We start from the raw sequence: 12,405 nt of genomic DNA, 5'->3' as shown, positions 1-12,405 counted from the left end.
TTTAGGAGGGTAAAAAAAGCCCAATGGTAGTATATTAATCCCTACAGCATTAACAGTGTGGCTCATCTCTAGGCTCAAAATTTCATTTACCAGCCCGGGAGAGCCAAATGTCATAACTATACAACCCCCCATCAAAACCTTTTCCCGCTCTCCCACACATTGGACGCGTCTGACCATCTTTAAGTTTTGAAAAAATTGATTACGCAATCCTACCCTATTACTCAGCCTGTTGGGCGATTTATTTTTAAGGGTTACCCATGTTTCCTTGTTTAGGGCTTGGTTAGGTGGTACATTACTCAAGACAATAACATAGGGGGTAGCTTCTGGTGGAAGGTCCAGATGAGAAGATGGAGGAATTTGTACCTGAGATGGAATTAGCTGCGGAGTCGCATTAGTAGTAGTATTAGTCTGTCTTTGCGAAAGATACTATGACTGTCCCGCAGGGACCTTTTTATGCATCTGCTCACTTACAGCAGTGGTAGTTATAGCAGAAACTGTCCTCTTTTCTTTACTAGCTTCTTCTAAAAGGATATGAGAGTTCCCTGCATAAGTATTTCAGATCGTGTTTGAACTCAGATCGGCAGTTGGGGTTGAATTTGTTGATTTAAATGTATTATTCAAAAGGTTTTCCATGTTGGTTATTCAAGTTGACATCTGGTCTAGCCTAACCCTTATGTATGAGTCCAGGCTCTCCACTAGGGATTTAAGATTTTGTAACTCTAATTGGGACTCGGGATGAGTAATTATTTTACCAGTTTATTTAGCCTTTTGATTTAGTTGAATTTTAGGCTGGACTACTCGTTTTTTCTTCAAGGGGTATTTTTCTGTTCTTCAGGTGATTGCGAAGAAGAGTGAACGACAACTTATTCAATGTCTTGCTGGGAATCTTTGCCACCACTAGGTCTTGTTTTTTTTGAGGTTGTTGAGTAGGGGACTCATTACTAATGGACTGGAGATCGTCAATAGTTGGTTGAATACAGCCATTTATTATGGTGGCAGCTCTTTCCCCTGAGTTTAATTGGGTGACATCTTCTTTATGAAGTATCTCCTGACTTAACCCAGAGGAAGAACCCAAAATGGACTCCTCCACTGTTAAGATCTGTTTGTCTAAAACATCAACCACTCCTGTTAAATAGTTCAATAAAATTTGCTAAGTATCAGTACTCGGCCTGCTTCCTCTAGGGCTCGGTAATTTTCTTTTACCCATAGTTTTATACAAATTACACAAACTATCTGGTAGAATTGAATAGGAATAAAGCTATAAATGCCAGTAAATAATAAATTAGCCCCAATAGAAGCGCAAAATACCAAAATCCAAGGGACCGGGCCCAGCCCAGCTTCTTCCGGCCAATGACGGCCAAGGCCGGACCCGCCCTTGGTTCAGGCTTTGCCCCGGCGAGCCCGTATGTGTCCCGCGCTGTGGGAGCCCAAGCCCGAATTTGCAGTCCCGGGGGCGGGGGGAGTCCCGCACACCTCTCGCGAGACCGCGGTGCCCTCTCGGAACAGTCAACAAAGCACTGGAGTCAGCAAAGGCAGCAGGCAATCCGAGCATCCAGGTCCAGGTAGGTGTAAAGTGGCTAAGATATGCGTCAACAGTCGATTGAACCCATTTAAAAAAAAAAGATTATTTTGATTGGACCTGGGAACTTGTTTCCATTATGCCAATTTGCCTCCTTGGGAGCCAAACCCATGCAGGAGTGAGCACTGTGATTGGCTGCCAACAGCATGAGAACAATGTTACTTGCAGCCATTACAGGACTCGGGGACCAATTTCCCCCATCCTGAAGTTAAGAAAATATATATATATAAGGGGGTAGGGTAGAGATTCTCTTTTCCCATGCACCTTGCAGGGGAGACTCAGAAATATGCTTCCTACACCTCAGGGGCCCCATCCCCTGGGGACGATTGTTTAAAGCTACAGGGAGTGGGCTGTTCATCCCATCTCCCTGAACCATTGTAGGTCCCAGGGATATAGTCCCCCAGGTTGAAACTAAGCTTAAAAGCTGGGGGGGGGACAAGGCCTATCCTGAACTTTAATATGTTCTAGGTGCCCCATCCTCCTAAGCTGGCTCAGTTACTGTGTCCTGGGGGAGTCCACCACAGGACACATAATTTTCCCTGCCAACGCTAGGGTGGGCAGGGAAACATGTGTTTGCTGTCACTTGGTGAGAGCATTTTAAATCTCCTGCCAAACAGGAACAAACATACCTTCCCTGCCTGCAGTAGTGCGGGCAGAGAAGGCACGTTTGCTTACAGCCGGCGGGTGAATTTAGCATGCTCCTGGCGACTGGGAGTAGACTTCTGTTCTGTTTCCCTGCAGGTAGGTAAAAGAAACAGATATTTCTCCAGCATAGAGGGAGCATACATAATAAGCTGCTCCCTCCGGAGGGGAGCAATGCTGGCACTCACACTATGTTGGGAGCTGGCTGGGGACACAAGAGCCCTGAGGCTCCTTGCAGCTCTGAATATTAGTTTTGTAGGTGCCACATGTGGGACCTCAGCACACGCCAGTGGCCCTTGGACCCAAGAAGGGTCTGAAAAAGTCAAAATGCAGAAAACATACAAACACTGTCATACCCACTCGGAAACCTATACAGAGACTCTCACACCCACTCTTAGATTTATAGACATACTCTCACACCCACTGATAAAGTAATAAAGGCAATGTTGCACCCATTCATTTCAGTTGAATATATATCATTTACTTTTTGTTATAGGATAGACCCCCTGACGAAGGGCAGGTCCCAAAATACATAGGGGCATCCAATACCCTATGATGAAGCAATATAAATAATGAGGATTTGAGAAACATTTGGAATAAATAAGGAGAGCATATAAGGATATGGAACAAAGATTACATTTGATTTGAATTCTTGAATGTGTTGAAGAATAAATTGTGGTACAATACCACAACAAATTGGTAGAAAGCGTCCTTTGTTGCTGAGCGTGTGTCTGTGGATTGACCTAATCCAGTTGGAAGAGGCTTAGCTAGCATTTGATTCATTATCTCGCTTGAGGACAGAAGGCGAGCATCCACAGATCCAAACTTTAACAATATCAATAAAAAGATCCTTACTAAATTAGTTTAAAAGAAAACACCACAAGTGCAACGGTTAATCTACACATTACTGGATTACCCATTCACAAAGCCATACACAGACTCTTGCACCCATACTTGCAATCTTACAGACACTTTGACACCCATTCACATACCCATAGAGTTCATCTCAAGCCCAGTGTGATGTATATGCAGACAGTGACATACCCATTCACAAACACATACAGACATGGTGATACCCATTCAAAATCCTATACAGCCATACTCACAGCTATAAAAACTCTCACACATATATACAGATACCCTCACACCCACTCACATATCTATGTGGACCTCCTGTTACAACCATTTAGTTCTCTGTAACATCCTTGAAGACACTGTCACATCCATTTAGTAACATATACAGACAATGGCACACACATCTAAAAACCTATTTAGAGACTGCCACAGCCATACTTACAGGTATATACATAATCTCACACCCACTCATATACCCATACAGGCACTGTTACACCCATCCAAATACACTACAGATTGTGTTGCATCCATTCACAAACCCATACACAGTCTCTCACACCCACACTTACACCCATACAGACATTTCATAGCCACTCATAATAGTGATACAGAAAATCTGGCACCCTCTGATATATCCATAGAGACACATTCACAGCCAAAAAAGATATGCATAGAGACATTTATGTACCTATAACAATTCCCTTTTGGAGTCTATTATATCCACTGTGAGACTCATTTAGAACACTTTCATAAAATATGTAATGTGTTGTTTTGCATTTAATGTATGCTTTTGATTTCTGGATCCGCAATGGATCTGCAGATTTGAAATATATAGAAAAGAAAGGATTTACAGTTAAAAATAATAACTGTTTGGGACATAGGGTGGCTCTTACAAGAGCTGTTGTTTTCATTGAGTGTTTATTAAGACTACATATATGAGCAGATGCAGAGTTTCAAGTTGCTCAGAAACACTCTACTTCCTTTGCCCGTGAAGTGAACACCATCTCTTCTATGTATTCCATGCATGCTAAAGTGCAGTTATTATTGCAGATAGAGCCCATGTTTCTGTCTCTGAGATATGATGAAACCGTTTTGTGAACATGTTTCCTTGTTTTGTCTATTTGAGGACAAAATTTAGATGACCAGTTCCATTTCTGCCCCTAGCAAAAGTTAGAGAACATCAGGGCAGTCTGTGGGAAAAGTATCATCATATGTTCAACAGTATCTTTCATTAGGATTTCCTGTTCTACTTCAGTTAGTGTGTCCAGGCTATTACCACTACAGTGCAATAGTGCACAATTCTGAGGCTTGGATGTAGTGAATTCTTAATGCTTTCAACCAATGTAAGCAATTGGTACTACTCTTACCAGCATATTCTCTAGTCCAGAACACAAAGCTGAAACCCACAATCCATACTCAAACAATTTTTAAATGATGATGCAGAGGAAGATAGGCGACAGCTGCCACTGAATGAGGCATCTTTTAAGTGAAAAGCAGTTGAAATGGAGGTTAGTGGGAACAATTTTAAAGAACACATTATATTGGTTGTTGTAAATATGTTGGTGCATGAAGCTAGGAATTGATTTTGTGGGAAAAGTAAATAGATGTTGGATTGGCTTTTGAGAAAGTAGAAAATGTGTTTTTGATTAGGATATGTGCGTTATTTGAAAAATGCAACCACACCTTCTGCATTTGCTTTGCAAGTGAGCATGGTGCTTGCAAACATTGTTATGAACGTCTGTCCAAATTGTCTTAGACAATGTTTGAAATTTTGTTATCATTGTAGCAGAACTACAGGAGAATGGAGTGAAGGGAAAAAAGACTAGACTGTGACTTTGTAGTTGTAGTTCTAGCGCATACATGGATTGAAACAATTATTAGGTATGAAGAGATTTTTGCATTGAAAGAGGAGTATGTATGGGATTGGTTGACAATAACTTTAAAAATAAAATGTTCTACTCCTGTGTGAATTTGCAGATCCACCCATTGAATTGCACGGGGAATGCACTAAGCACCACAGATTTGACGGCGGAGTTATATGGGCGCCAGGCTATGTGTAATAACCAGTCAGAAAATGTATAGCATAACTTAAATATGAAAGAGCGGTTGTGATGTGCTTTGTGCCTGAGTAATCTTAAAAGCAAATTTGAAAAGTTTGCCATTATTGTTTGCCTTGTGGGAGAGTGGTGTACCATTACTCTACATGGTTTTTACACATTTTCAGTAAGGAAACATTCTAACTCATACTGAGAAACAGATACACAAACCAAAAAAACCCACTAAACATGTATGTATAAAAAATGTAGCTTGGAGCAGGGTACTTTGTTATAAAGAGGTGTAATATGTTGTAAATTTAACTTAACAGTTGCAGACACTAATGCCCAAATGTATATGCATTCTGACATGCATACTGCATCTTCTATGCCTTTTAAAAGAAGGAGTGAGCCAGTGATGCAGCTCCTTATACAGTAAGGGGGCTGCTCATACATTCATGCATACACCTTGGCAGTTGGTATTTTACAACAGTAGTGGAAGCAGTTGCACATGCAGTTACATATCTGTATACTTATATTTTTGAATATCAGGTGGGGTACTCATAAAGATACTGATGCACTAAGTCAATTATGTAGCTAAGCGTATCAGAGCCTACTGAGATACCCATGCAAGTACTACTTTAAATATACCTCAGTACTTTTACTGTAGATTATGAGTGTGCATCATTAGTGTCAGATTGCTTTGTAATTAAAACGTTTTTTATGGATGCTTGAACTGTCATTTTGCTACAGTCATCATATTGTTTACATAAGTATCTGGTGGGACTCTGATAGAGAACCTGGTAAACATGGAGTGAAGAACTGTAGGAAAGTGCCTCGTTGCCTGATGCAATTTTGACCTGTACGTACACTGGGTCCTTGCTAACCAGGCCCCCAGTGCCAGATCTCTTTCCCAAAAACTGTACCATGATTGGCACAACTTTGGCTACCCATGTAAGTCCCTAGTTAATGGTACCCCTGGTATCTAGGGCATGGGTAGTGAAGAGAGTCCTCTGGGACTGCTGCAGAGATTGTGCACTGATTATGCCACCCCAGAGCCCCCTTATCAAGGTTACGCACTCTGCCACTGCAGGTTGTTTGTCTTGGTGCAGGAAAAAAGTGAAAATCAGAAGAGTCAACATGGAACAAAACCCTGTGTGCCATGCCACCGTTACACTGCACAAGATATAGGTAAGCCACCCTTATTACATGCCTTTAGCCCTAAGGCAGGGTTCACTATACCTTAAGTGTCGGCATATCAGCATGAGCAGATATGTCCCTACAATGTCCCGCGCATTCTGTGGCATTGTAAGTAAACAGGGAAGCCCTAAAGAATACATGGGCTGGATATTCGTCATTACAAGGTTCCTAGTTCCGTGATGGCTTCACTGATTTCATAGATGCTTGGTACCAAACGTCTTGACTTAAAAAATCCTCACTGATGCCAGTGCTGGATTTATCAACACATTCATACAGGAGACCCATTTAGAGGGAACCCTGAAAACTAACCAAACACTAGTGGGTTCTCTGGCTGTGTCCACCAGGCTGTCTCCACTAGGCCTGTTTCTGACCTCATGGGGTAAGAACCAGCGCTCTCAAAGGACAGAACTAATTCCTGCTCTGAGTGTGAGTGTTTCACCCTCCTTCAGGACAGGATGGCCTTCCTGGGTGGGAAGCTCCTCAGGCGATGTCACCTCTGAAATCCAACCCAGGAAACTCCAGTTAGTGGTGGAGGCCAAGTCCCCTTTCCTGCTCCACATTTGGTGGGAGGAAAGGTGGAAAAATGTGTTAGATGATGAAGAGGGTCACCCCTCAGCCTCCATATGCACTAGGGCGGAGCAAGTAAAGTGAACCCCTATCCTGAAATACCACCATCTTGATCAGGGATAGGGTAGTGACTCTTCCCACTGGAAGTAGGTGCTTGAGGCTGTAGACACCCTAGAGGTAATTTGCCCTTCGGCTAATGCCCGTCTCCTCTTGTAATGCCACTAAAATCCAGTATTTAGATGGCTCCCCAAAACCTTGACTTCTGATTCCATGGACCAAAAGAAGACACAGGAAGAAGATGTGCTGCTGTACCAGGACAGGAACTGAGTCATGCAGCAGAATAAACTGGCCTCAAACCTTGCCAACTGCAAAATGACTTGACAATTGTGGCCTGCCATCTTCACCTGAAACCTGTACAGCCTCCAAGAAACCTATAACACTGCCAGCCTTTGCCAATTCCCTGAGACCTTCGTTTGGACTAGTGGTACTAGTCTTCTGGACTAAATACAGCACGGAATGTGTCAATGTGATTCACTCCACCAACTAAAAGTTGCACCAGACAAGGCTTGTTGGCCACCAGCCTGGTAAACATCCCCTATAATGTATCCAACAGCCTGAGGGATTGTCACAGTGCCTGCGACTGATGCTGGAAACAGCCATCTCCTTTGAGCCTGTACACACTTTCTGATGGCATCAATTGCTTGAAAGGAACAACTTTGGTACGACTGCAAAAGACTGCCCTCACCGTACCTGTAGCTGAAAGATGCCAGTGACAAACCTACTCTGCATCCCAAGAACTTGTGCACCTTCTACCCTGATGTGCCAGAGCCCTGGGGCTTCTAAACTCTGAACACCCTGGAGTAGGACTTCCACTGAATCTGGGCGACTGTTGTCCCCCAAAACTCTGTGGCAGAGTGTTGCTTCCATCGACTGTGATGGTAAATGTGTTAGCAGTACTTCGCTATCTAACCCTATGCTTTCTTCCCCTTGACTGCGATGGTCTCTGCTTGAAAGTATTGACCGCTGTTGCTTAAAAACCTCTAAGCATTTATGTTTTGAACTACATTTGGTTATTGGCATACAAAGCAATTACTAACTGTTAAACAAAGTTCTTGGTTTCTAAAAATATATGAAGATACAAATGTATTTTCCTAATTTGTCTTGGATTTATGTTTGAATGTGGGTCTCATTTATTACCTCTGTGTGTGACAACATATGCTTAGCACTACCCTCTGATAAGCCTATCTGCTCACTCACACTACCACAAAAAGATATTTAGAATGATCTCCTTTTACCTCTTTTACGGGTCTTGGAGGATGGGGTCCGCAGGGGCCAAAAGCAGGCTGGGGATTGGGGCTGTGTGCTTATCTCCCCAACTCCCTAAAATAATGCACTGTGAGATGGAGTATGATATCTACAAAGGGAGGAGGGTCGCATGCTCCCTCACCTTAATTTTAATGAATGGCCCTGGAGTATGGGTTCCACAGGTCTTGTCAAGGCTTGGGAAGCCCGAATGCATGGCCGAAGGCCGTATGCACTGTGGGGTTGGCTGCTTTTGGGGGAGTTGGCCATAGGGCCTAGCCACAGGCCAGGCCTTGCAGCCAACCCAGCAGTGTGCACAGCAAAAAGCTGTGTGCAGCGTAAGGTTGGCTACATGCAGAAGATTGGCTGCAGGGATTGGGCAGCAGAAAGGCACATCAAAGGGAAGCCTATCTGCACCTGAACCATGCCCAGCACCATGGACCCTGGTTCTAGGACCTTCCACTGATATAAAGCCAGCTCCCTCCTCGCCCTCAACACAGGACGCCATACTGCCTGGCCCCTCATGTCACGGAAGGACATCCAAGGACCCTTCTCCTGCATTAACTGCAGCAACACCCTCGCCACCACCACACTCCTCTCGTCGTCCAACCGATCAAATGTGCACCAGACTGGCTCAGCTGCACCCTCCTCAACATATGCTCCCCCCCACAAATATGCCCTGGAACTCTGGGATCTCATCAACTCTGTCTCTCTTGACATTAAAACTGGCATCCTTGGCAGCTAGAAAATCACCTGCAAAGACCACTCCGACCAACCAGAAGGAGGCATCACCATCATTCACAAGAACACCCTTCGCCTGATCACACCCACTCGGGCGATCCAACAACAATCATGGAACAGCTCCACTTCCAGATGCAGACTACGCCCAACATCACCCTCTATGGCACTCTCATCCATAGCCCTCCTGGCCCTGTCTGCCCTTCACTGAGGTCATCATCAACTTCATTGCACCCCAGGCTCTCTCATCCACCAATTGTATCCTACTTGCCAACCTTAACTTTCACCTGGACAACCAAAGTGACCAGAACACTGCATCCCTTCTGGACAACCTTATTAACATTAGACTCAAGCAGCCAGTCACTACTCTGACTCACAAAGAAGGACACACACTCAACCCAGTCTTCTCTGCCAGAGGAACCATCACCTACAACCACACCACCAATCTCCTCTGGAAAGACCAACACTGAATGCACTTTGATTTCACCACACCCAACGCATCCCACCGCCCTTACTGCCCCCATCGTAGCTGGAACAAGGTCACCAAAGAACTTCTCACTGCCTTTGTCAGGACTACCACTCCACTGACATCAACAGATTCTAACACATCAGCATGCAACCTCCACTGATGGATCTCTAACTGTGCCGACACTCTGACACCCCTCAAAAAGGCCCACAGCAAGTAACACTCCAAGACAGCCAGCTGGTTAACTCCCACCCTCCAAGAGTCCAAAACCCTGGAAACCCATGTAACCTTCAAAACTGCTGTCACCGCATTCCACCTCCTCCTCAAAACCACAAGGAAAACGGCCCTCCAAGTCAGAATCAACAACAACAGCAATGAACACTACACCAACGTCAAGGAGTTTACTAGGCTCAACAGAACCTCCAAATACCTTTGCAACAAACTCAGCACGTTCTTCCAGCAAAAGATCAGTTTTAGCTATGACAGTTTCGATACCAAAGACCCTCCCACCATGCCAACAACACCGCACCCAACCACACCATACCCCAAAGATCCTGCTCAACTGGATTCCACTCACCACAGACAACACACTCAAGACCATGAAGAGCATCCATTCCAAAGTCCCCTCGGATCCTTGCCCATACCATATCTTCCAAAGAGCAGCCACCTCCATCACCCCAAAGCTTTGCCACGCCATCATCTGCTCCATCAAGACCTCCACCTTCCCTGATGACTGGATACCTGACAAGATCAACTCCCTGCTGTAGAAGCCATCTTTCGACTTGACATACCTCAAGAACTTCAGACCCATCAACCTGGTCCTCTTTCCTGCCAAGGTAATCGAGAAGGCCATCAACACCCAACACTCTTAGTTTATCAAAGTGACCCACACCCTGGACATCTTCCAATCCAGCTTCCGAAGCATCCACAGCCACGATGGTATCCGATCCCTCTTTGCCTGTGGTGAAACTGCAGCCCTCATCCTTCCGGACCTCTCGGCTGCTTGCAATACCGTCTCCCATTGGACCCTAATCACATGACTCCACAACACCGGCATCTGCAACAAGCCCTTGGACTGGGTCCATTCTTTCCTCACCGGCCGAACACAGTTAGTCAGACTATCTTTATTCCTCTACGAACCCACTGAGATCAGCAGCGGATATCCCCAGTGTTCCTTCCAGAGCCTCACACTCTTCAATATCTATATGGCCCCCTCGCTGCTATCATCAGGAACCATGGACTCAACATTACCTCCTACGCTGACGACACCTAGCTGATCCTCTCCCTCACCAACAAACCCTCAGCTGCCAGAATCAACTTCCACAGCAGGATGAAGGCCATGGAAAACTGGATGAAAGATAGTAGCCTCAAACTCAATGCAGACAAGGCAACAGTCCTCATCTTTGGACCCACCCCCTCGGCCTCTGATGACTCCTGGTGGCCCGCCTTATTGGGAACTCCCCCACGGACCATGTGCATAACCTCAGCTTCGTACTAGACTCCTCACTGGACTTCTCACTCATGTTTAACTGCCAGATCAACTGTGTATCCTCAGCATGCTTCCACATGCTCCATCTGCTTTGAAAGACATTCAGATGAATCCCCACTGAATCCAGAAAGATGGTCACCCATGCACTCATCAACAGCAGACTCGAATACAGCAATTCACTCTACGTCTGCATCTCTCAGAAACTCCTCAGGAAATACAGAACATTAGAAAATTCCACAGCTAGACTGGTCCTCAATATCCCCCTTCGCAGCCACATCACCAAACACCTTTGAGAACTACACTGGCTCCAAGTCAACAAAAGAATCACCTTAAGCTCTTCACACATGCCTATAAAGCACTCCACGAGGCAGATACAGCATAACTGAACCATCGCCTCTCATTCCATTTACCCACCAGATACATTTGCTCCACCCAACTGGCCCTGGCCACTGACCAGAGATGAAGGAAAATCATTCTCCTACCACCAAGACCTAGAACACCCTGCCTCTCCACCTCAGGCAATTCCTGTCACCAACCCAATTCAGGAAGGATCTCAGCACCTGGTTTTTTTACTGAACCCCTGCACCTAGAAGGATCAGCACTTTTATGCCTTGTAATTTCAACCTATAAGAGGTCTTTTTGGGCTCCTCAAATACTGTAGAGAGTTTTATCAGACCTTAATGCTTCAGTCACACATTAAAAAAGTACGAATGAGTAGGGTGCAAAGTTTGCTCAGGTTAAAATTTACAATAAACCCTTATTTATGTTTTATTATTTATTTAAGACTTTTTTATACGACAAGCATCACTCACTGTATTAGAGCGTGTACATCAGAAAAACAACACAGCAGAAAGTATCCATACAACAGAAAGCAGCAAAAAAAGACATAGTTTGCGTTATTTGCTCACTCTCCAGGCTGTGCCTTATGATAAAAACTTATAGTTAATTTTCTTTGATTGTTCTCTAGGCTGGGCAGTCGTTTGTCTAGTTATAATGTGTCTCGACATGAGGAGCTTCAATAGTCAGACCGCAACATACTCTTCCATAGTCTATATTCCTATGTACAGAATCTGTTTAGTAAAATACCTTTGACCTCCTTTTTGAAAGTGGTGGTCAGAGGGTTTGAACGAATCTCCACCAGTAAAAAGAAAAAGCCAGTATAGCACACCAATTGTGTATTCAAGTAGATCACATAAATTAATCTTTGTTACAAATAGATAGTGTTTTGTTAACCCATTAGTCAGTCCATACAATTCTGTAACTTTTCAAAACCAGTATATAGGACATGAAGGTCATTCCACAAGATTCTTATTGTAGACTTATTGTAGAAAGCGTATGATTTATTGATTTTCTTTTCAAAAATAATTCCCAGCAAACAAAGCAACCAGCACGTGTTTTGTCTGTACATGAGGGTACTGAGACTTTTTCAAGGCTAAAAACTGTCAAAATTTATCATTGATACTGGTAGGGCCAAAAGACGATCCTCTTGATAAAGAACAATGAATGGAATTTTACTTTCCTAAATTGAAAAACT

This window comes from Lissotriton vulgaris, chromosome 6, assembly GCF_964263255.1.
Source record: "Lissotriton vulgaris chromosome 6, aLisVul1.2, whole genome shotgun sequence".
NCBI classification, from domain to species: domain Eukaryota; kingdom Metazoa; phylum Chordata; class Amphibia; order Caudata; family Salamandridae; genus Lissotriton; species Lissotriton vulgaris.
Note: the sequence above shows the minus strand (reverse complement) of the source record.